We start from the raw sequence: 8793 nt of genomic DNA, 5'->3' as shown, positions 1-8793 counted from the left end.
CCTTTCATTTTGGTGATTTTCTGATGCCCCAAACAATCAAAACATTATACAGACACATTCAGAAACAGCACATGTAAAGCCAACTTTTCCGGGAAAATAAATCTCTCTAACAACAACTGAAACAACTGAAATTGAACTTTTCTATCAGTGTTGTTAAAATGAGCAAGCATCATTCTGTAAACTAATTTACAGCATAACACGTTAACAGTTGTATTACATCTACTTAGTTTCAAAGGGTACGTGTTAGGCAGAATGCCAGTGCGTCCAACCAGATTTAACAATGCCATTAAAACAAGAATATGGAGCAAAGGAACTCCCAGTTACTACTTAGCCTAAAATGCAAATCTTTACAATATAATGAGCTCAGGGCTCAAGAGCCGAGACCTGCTTACATACATGAAACCTCGACAAATTTCTATTTCAGCATGCAGTTTGAAAAAGTGTAATAAATCTTGGTGTGATATCATAATGAAACATTGGACTGCTCTTTCATTCAGATTAGCCATTCCCAATAACACAGAATTCAACAAGAAGTAAAAGAAACCAAAGTGAAGAAGTCAAAATCTCAAATGAATGGCGTCCTCTGCCTAACCTTAGCCTTCTCAGCATCAATGATAGATCCCCCACCAAATTAACAGCCTCCTCAAGCTTCCCATGTGCATTCACAACAACATAATCGAATCTCTTAACAAACTTCACCTCCTGTCTGGCGGTAGCAATCCTGACTAGCAATTCCTCCTTACTCTCAGTCTTCCTCTCAATCAGCCTCTCAACGAGCGCCAGCTCACTCTCAGCCACCAAAAATATGAACACCCCAGAATCTCCAAGTGTCTTCCTTAATGTTTCTGCCCCTTGAATATCTACTCTCAACACAATATCACACCCTTTTGCCATAAACTCTCTTATCTGCTTCTTAGGTATTCCTTTGTAATCACCATAAACTACAGCATACTCCACAAGCTCATCTTTTTCAACCATCGATAAAAACTCTTCCTTTGACACAAAATAGTAATCTTAGCCATCAACTTCACCAGGCCTAATTCCTCTACTCGTAGCAGTAACAACGAAATGAAGATTTTCTCTAACTTCTCTCAGTCTTTTGAAGACTGCATCTTTGCCTACCCCACTTGGACCACTTATAACAATGATTAAAGGGTTGGGGGCGCAGCAAATTCGGTCAGAGCTAAAAGAAGAGGCTAGAGAAGACTCCAAAGCACGAAGTAACTCTGGTTTAGAGACTTTGTCAAGGGAAGGAACGGAATAGAACTTTTGGGTATCAGCCATTTTGATGGTTGAAGTGTAAAAGAACGGCTTGGGATGTTGAAAAAGTAGGTTTGTTGGGGAGGAGAAGTGAAAGAGGTTTTGGGTGAAAGAAAGGAGAGAGTCTACGAAACATGAAAGAAGGATTTTGGTTTGGTTGAGATCCGATCGACAAGGTAGACGAGAAAGTCGAAAGAGGTTTCCATTGTCGTTGGGTTACTTTGGGAATTTTTAAGCATGGGTTTTGGGTTAAGGTAAAGGGACCTTCTGTTAAAGCCCAAAGCTTCCAATCAGGCCGATTCTTTGGACTATTTTTCAATTCCAGATCATCTTTCACTATTTGACTCGTGAAGTATATTGACTTTTTTATTTTGGTATTTAATTTTTTATAGTCCAATTTAGTATCTAAAATATTATTATGTTATAATTGAGTTTGCCGTCCTTGGCACGTTATTGTCTGTCAATCTGGTAAGGTGTTTAGGGTTTTATCGATTTCGTTTTTTGGTTCTTGTTTTGTGTAGGCGACGCTTCTTGGATGTGATCCTTTGCATATTGTAGACAGAAGGCATAGTTTGTGATAGTACCTACAAAGATGGAAAACGAACTGGCTCAACTTTCAATTAATGATGAAGATGAAGTTTTTCAAATACAACCAGATCTTAACAGAGAAGGAAGGGGGGAGATTTTCCAACTTGTGGGTTGTTTCTTAACCGCTAGTGTCATTCACTTTCCAGCAATGAGGAGTACTTTGGCTAATTTGTGGCATCCAATTTGTGGCGTTCAGATCCGATATCTAGGAGAAAAAAGGTGTCTGTTCCAATTTTTTCATATTATGGATTTGGAAAGGGTTATTAAGTGTTCTCCTTGGAACTTCAACAACCATTTGTTACTTCTTTATAAATTGGCTTGGGGAGAGGATCCACTACAAGTACCTTTAGTTATGACGCCGTTTTGGTTCAAATACATGATGTCCCCATTGGGTTATTTTCAGAGAGTTTGGCTGTTCAAATGGGGAATTTTTAGGGGTTTTTTGGAATATGATAGATCTAATCTGGGTAAGGAGAATAGGAATTTTATGAGGATTAGAGTCCAAATTGATGTAAGGCATCCTTTAAAAAGGAAGAAGCAGATTTCGTTTTCTAGGAGGTCATATGTCAATTTCAAATATGAGCGATTATCGTTATTTTGTTTTTTCTGTGGAAGATTGGGCTATAGCGATTCCTTTTGCGAAGCAAATATGGCACTTGGAGTGGAAGTAGCTAAAATGGGATGGGATTTGTCTTTACGAGCTTAGTCTCGAAGAGTGTTAGCAATGAACTGTATATGGCTAAGGGAGGATGGGGAGGGGAAAGTGGGAGACGGTGGGGGAAGTTATAAAGGAGGAGGGAGTGGGTATTGGAGGGTGGAAAATAAAAGAAGATGCGTAAAACTTGTGGACCCAGTTCTTGGATTCAATTTAGAAGGGGGATTATCAGATTCTAATCAAAGGGTGACGGATGTATTGTCAAAACAATTCCATGATTCCATGGAGCATGATTTGGAGGACCCAACACTTATAGGAAAGGAGGGGAAGAAAAGATCTAGAGTTGAATATGATAATTCCGCAGAAAATGATGATATCAGTAAGGTGCTGTCCAGAAATAGGAGAGTGGAGGAACACAATCTAATATTATCGACGGTTGCCAAAAGGCAAGCCGCCCGAACGCAATCAAAATTTTAAGTTGGAATGTTCGTGGTTTGGGGAGACCTCGAATAATCAGGAGACTTCGGCACTCGTTGAAGATTTTTAATCCCCATTTAGTCTTCTTTATGGAGACTAAACTTTGTAGTTTACAAATGGAGAGAGTTTGAAGAAGTTGTGGCTTTGAAAATGGAATTGAAGTTTATTCGAATGGAACGAGAAGAGGTTTGTGTATGGCATGGAGAAACGATATTGCGATCACTCTTAAAAGTTTTTCCAAGAGCCATATTGATGTGATCGTGGAAGACGCATAAATCAGTGGAAAGTGGCGATTTACGGGCTTTTATGGTACCGTTTATACTTGAGATACAGAAGACTCTTGGGCTGCACTGAAAACTCTTAAACACGATGAAGATACCCCTTGGTTTGTTTGCAAAGACTTTAATGAAATTATGTATGGCTTCGAAAGAAGTGAGGCTTACCTAGGGATGAAAGAAGAATGGAATTGTTTTGAAAAACGCTGGAGGAATGTCAACTAAATGAAATGGGTTTTTCAGGTAGGTGGTTTGCTTGGGAGAGGGGGAATCTACCTAAGACAAATATAAGAGAACAACTTGATCGGGGGGTTACTAATGCAAGTTGGATGGCTTTGTTTCCTGAAGCAATAGTTCAACATCTAGTTATCTTTTTCTGATCATTGTCCCCTATTGATTGAGGCTCATAAAAAAGAGGTCAAGATAAAAGGTGTTAATTTTAAATTTGAAGCATGGACTTTAAAAGACTCTTTTAATGAAGAAGTTAAATACCTTTGGGGAATGGCAATAGGGGATCTTTTGCAAAAGCTTGATTTTTTGAGAATAGGATTGAAAAAGTGGGCGGGATAGATACGAATGAATAGAAATTGGAAAAAGGAGATGTTAACAAAGAAATTATCAAAATTAGTAGAAGTTAAAAGGGATGAGAGGAATTTGGCTGACATGATTGACACAAAAATTTAGCTAAACTTTGAAATTGAAAAGGAAGAATATTATTGGGAACAGAGGGCTCGGTTAAACTGGTTGCAACTTGGCAATAGGAACACAGCTTTTTTTTCACAGTCATGCAACACAAAGGAGGAGGAAGAATTAGATTAAGAAGCTACAGAATGATAGTGGAGAGGTTATGGAAGATGTTCGAGAAATGGAGGGCATTACACGGGTGTATTTTGAGAATTTATTCAAAGCAGGGAGGACTACTTTTAATGAGCATTTTTTTTTGGGTATTAAATGATGTATCTCTGATGAAGATAATAGTAAGCTTTTAACGCCTTACAAGGGAGAGGAAATTAGGGGGGCTTTGTTTGAGATGGGGTCCACAAAGGCACCAGGGAAAGATGGATTTCCAGCCCTTTTTACCAAAGATGTTGGGATATCGTTGGGAGTGGTGTTGTTTCCTTTTGCCTAAATCATTTGAATGGAGAAATGAAGGTTAGTCCAATTAATGCAACCCAGATTGTGCTTATCCCAAAGATTATTAATCTTTCTCATCTGACTCATTTTTGGCCAATTAGTCTATGTTTTATAAAATTGTGGCAAAGGTGATAGCAAATAGATTTAGAGGAGTTATTGATAAATGTATTGATGAAGCACAGAGCACATTCGTGCCAGGGAGACTTATAACAGATAATGCACTAGTGGCCTATGAAATTTTACACTCGATAAAAGAAAAGAAAGGGGGAAGAAGGGATTTATGGAAGTCAAGTTAGATATAAGTAAGGCTTATGATAGAGTAGAATGGAATTTTATTCAAGAAATCATGAGTAGAATAGGATTTGCTCAAAAATGAATTGAATCTATTATGAAATGCATATCTAGTGTTTCTTATTCAACAGTAGTTAATGGTAATAAATGAGATATTTTCTATCCAACAACAGGACTTAAGCAAGGAGATCCATTAAGCCCATTTTTACTTTTGATATGTGGGGAAGGTCTATCAAGCCTAATGTGAATGGCTACTGGAGAAGGAGTTATAAAAGGTGTCAAAGCTAGTAGAAGTGGCCCTAGGGTGTCCCATTTACTTTTTGCTGATGACTGCATATTGTTTGAAGAAGCAACAAGAAGGGGAGTATGTACAATCAAGCAGATTTTGCGAGAGTATAAAAATAGCTCAGGTCAGTGCGTAAATTTTGAAAAATCATCAGTCTTTAAGGAAGTTAGACAGATAGTGGTCACCCAATTGGGAATTCAGAGCTCCAATGAATTAGAAAGGTATTTAGGGCTGCCAAGCTTAGTAGGGAGAAGGAAAAAAATAATCTTTTTAAGCATTGAAGGACAGACTAAAACAACATATTGATAATTGGGAGTATGAGATTAGTATCTCAAGGTGGAAAAGAGATACTTATCAAAGTAGTTTTACAAGGTGGAAAGGAGATACTTATCAAAGTAGTTTTACAAGCGATACCGACTTACTTAATGGCCTATTTTTTATTACCAAAGATATTATGTGATGAAATGGAAGGCATTGTAGCCAAGTTTTGGTGGCAAAAGGGGCGCAGGAAGAAAGGAATTCATTGGTGTTCTTGGAGAAATATGTGTTCTTTGAAAGAAGATAGAGGCATGGGTTTTCAAAATTTTTGCCAATTTAATGTTACGTTATTAGCTAAGCAGGGTTGGCACCTTATTAACAATCCGAGTTCATTATTAGCCAGAGTTCTTAAAACCAAATATTTTCCACAATCAAACTTTTTAAACTCATAGTTGGGTTGGTTACCTTCGTATACTTGGAAGAGCATCTGGGAAGCACGAGGGCTCATTCAGAATGGGCTGTGTTGGAAAGTTGGACGAGGGACTGAGATTGATGTCTAGACTGATTGTTGGATTCCTAGGTGTGAAGCCATTGGTAGGCCGAGAAGAGAGACAAACAGTGAAGTATTATTAGTTTCGAATTTAATCAATAGTACTAGCAGGACTTGGAAGCGAGATCTGATCAACAATACCTTTCAATCGGACATAGCGCAAAAATTTTTGAAGATTCCTTTAGCAGAGATAGAACATATAGACTTTCAGGTGTGGATGGAGGAACCTTCAGGGGAGTTCTCAGTAAGAAGCGCCTATAAACTATTACATTATTCTAGCTTGAATCCTAATATTTATTTATTACAGCCCGAAACAAAAAACTTCTATAGAAAACTATGGGATTTACAACTACCAAGTAAAATTAAGATACTAGTTTGGCGAATCTCCTGAAACTACATTCCTTCATTAGAAATCTAAGATTCAAGAAAGTAACAGAAAATGTTCGGTGTCCTCGGTGTAGACTCGAAGAGGAAGACAGTAGCCATATCTTTAGACTTTGTCCTGCAATCAGTGAAATATGGCATCTCATCAATCTCTCTTGGACTATAGTTCATAGAAATCAAAGTTTCTAGGAATGGCTAACCTAGGTTTTTGAAAGGAGTACAATGGAGCAATGTCGGTCCTTTTGCTGTGCGTTATGGTGCATATGGAATTCCTGAAATCAGCTCGTACATCAAAAGAAGAACATATCAGTTAGGGATTTAGCGAGGAAAGTCAGCAGTTACATAACAGAGCTGGATGGGATCCGAATGAAAACACTCACCTTTTCTACCAGAAGGGCCAACGGTCATACTGGGGCGACAGAGGGCATCACAGTTCAGTTTGATGCCGCTTTTGACAGAAGAAATGATAGATCGACCTCAAGTATAGTCGTTCGAGACCAGACGAGCGTTTTAAAAACCTCAAAGTCAGTTATACATAAGGATATCCCCACTCTATTCGCAGCAGAAGCCCTCGCAGGATTAGATGCCATTAAATTAGTAATAGAAATGGGGTTAACAATAGCAACAATAGAGGGGGATTCGAAAACAGTCATTCAAAAATGCCAATCGACAGACATGGACAAGTCGGTTCTTGGAGCGATTATTTATGACATACAGACTAGAAAATCCAAGGTTCAAGATGTCACTTTCCAGTTTATCCATAGATTGAAGAACATTGAAGCCTATAATCTAGCAAAAGAAGCGTTAGAGAGAAGGGAGGACTCATACCTGGTAGGGGAAATGACAATCCACAAAGCAGCAGACCTAGAGGCAAGATGGAGAGAATCTCTGGATTAAAGATGAATGGGAAAGGAGAAGAGAGTCGTTAAGGGTAGCAAAGTTTTTGATATTTTTGGGAATTGCTATCTGCAAAGGCGTGGTTATTGGGACATGAAAGGACGAGTAATGCATTAAATGGCCAGGCTGTTAGATGTGACTGGGAGATTTCCCTTTGATTTCCTTTTGTTTTATTCCATCATTTATTCTTTATTATTATTTTATCATCTTTGTTTCGAAATGGACTAGGTAATAGGGATGCCCAATTTAGGTTATTGTTTTGCTTGTATTGGCAGTCGGACCTGAGCCCAAATGTTAATTTGGGCATTGAATTTTATTCTATTAATAAAGAGCCCAGTTATATTATTCAAAAAAAAATATTCTGTTATGGTTTTTAGTTCATTTTTGTAACAGACGTTAAAATAAAATTGACTAACTAGATTATTTATTGGTTTTTTTAATTATTAATTTTCCTAAAAATATTGAATTTTCCCTAAACCATAGTCTATGTTCTTTTCACAAACATCGAGCAAGATAATTTATCACACGGTGTGTCTTTCTTTTCACCGTTCGGATTCCAAATGAAGGCTTGGAGCTCATTGAACCCTAAAACCAAATAATATGAGTTTTCTTCTTTGTGTTGATTTTTCCCTTTTTGATTTTCTTGTTTCGGTAACAAGCACTTGTTAGTTAGTGTTAGCAATTGAGGACTTGACAAAAATAAAGCATATAGAAAACTAGATTATGGTATCTTCTTCTTCTTCAAAGTGTAACCCATAATTTTTTAGTTTAAGAATTAAAAACATTAAATTATTTAATGGAATTAGTGGATTTTTCTTTTTGGTATTAGGATGATGATGAATAACAAAGATTTGATGGCGAAGAATTACCCAAATGAAGATGAAGAATTATCAAATGAGATAGTTTTGATGAAGGAGGATAAGATAAAAGATAAAGAAATACCCAAATGATTCTTAAAATTTTGTTAAAAAATTTAATTATTTTTTTACAATTTTTAGATTTTCAATATTTTTTTATATATTTATTTTTATATTTTTAAAATTTTATATCATTGTTGTTTGAACCAGACCAAACTAGTTGGTCAGACTAAGAATTGGTCTAGAAAATGACTTTGAATTAGTTAGATCGAGAATCGGTACAAACTGGTTGAACCAACTAAAAATCGATTGAATTAGGATTTTTAAAATTTTTCAATTTTTTTGAATTTTTAATAATTTTTTAATAAGACCGATTGGATTGGTCAAACCAGCGGACCGGTGGCCTGACCAGTTTGACCAATTATCCAGTTTAAAAAACATTGGTTTATATATATTTAATAAAAAAATTATATATTTTTATAAAAGAAAGATGTAGTTGGATTTGATTGGTCACCATTTTTTTAACTTACGTTAGTAAAATGGACTAAATACTACAACATAATGATACTTTAGGTACCAAATTGGACCAAAAAATATTTAACTATCATACAAGTAAAAAAGGTATACTTTAAGCGTTAAATCGTGAGTTAAGCTTTTCTTTTTGGCTTAATACTAATAAAAGCCCTCCAAATATTTTCAAAACATCAATTAATTTCATCTAAATCTTTTACACCCAATTAAGTCTTTCACTCTACAAAGTTCATCACTTAACCTTTTGTCTGTTAGATTTAATGAGTGACCATTAAATTCTAATGGTCTTGCTAACATGGCCATTAACTGTCGTTTAGTTAACTTTTGTAAATCTAATGTGGTGGCCCATG

The 8793-nt window shown here is 36.4% G+C and overlaps 1 pseudogene; it reads right to left on the bottom strand.

Annotated features, from left to right (window-relative positions):
• Positions 1–458: 458 nt before the first annotated feature.
• Positions 459–7217, bottom strand: LOC107897834 (guanylate kinase 3, chloroplastic-like; annotated as a pseudogene).
• Between the last annotated feature and the right edge of the window lie 1576 nt (positions 7218–8793).

Source organism: Gossypium hirsutum, chromosome A10 (genome assembly GCF_007990345.1).
Source record: "Gossypium hirsutum isolate 1008001.06 chromosome A10, Gossypium_hirsutum_v2.1, whole genome shotgun sequence".
Lineage (NCBI taxonomy): Eukaryota > Viridiplantae > Streptophyta > Magnoliopsida > Malvales > Malvaceae > Gossypium > Gossypium hirsutum.
This window is presented reverse-complemented; position numbering and strand designations above follow the sequence as displayed.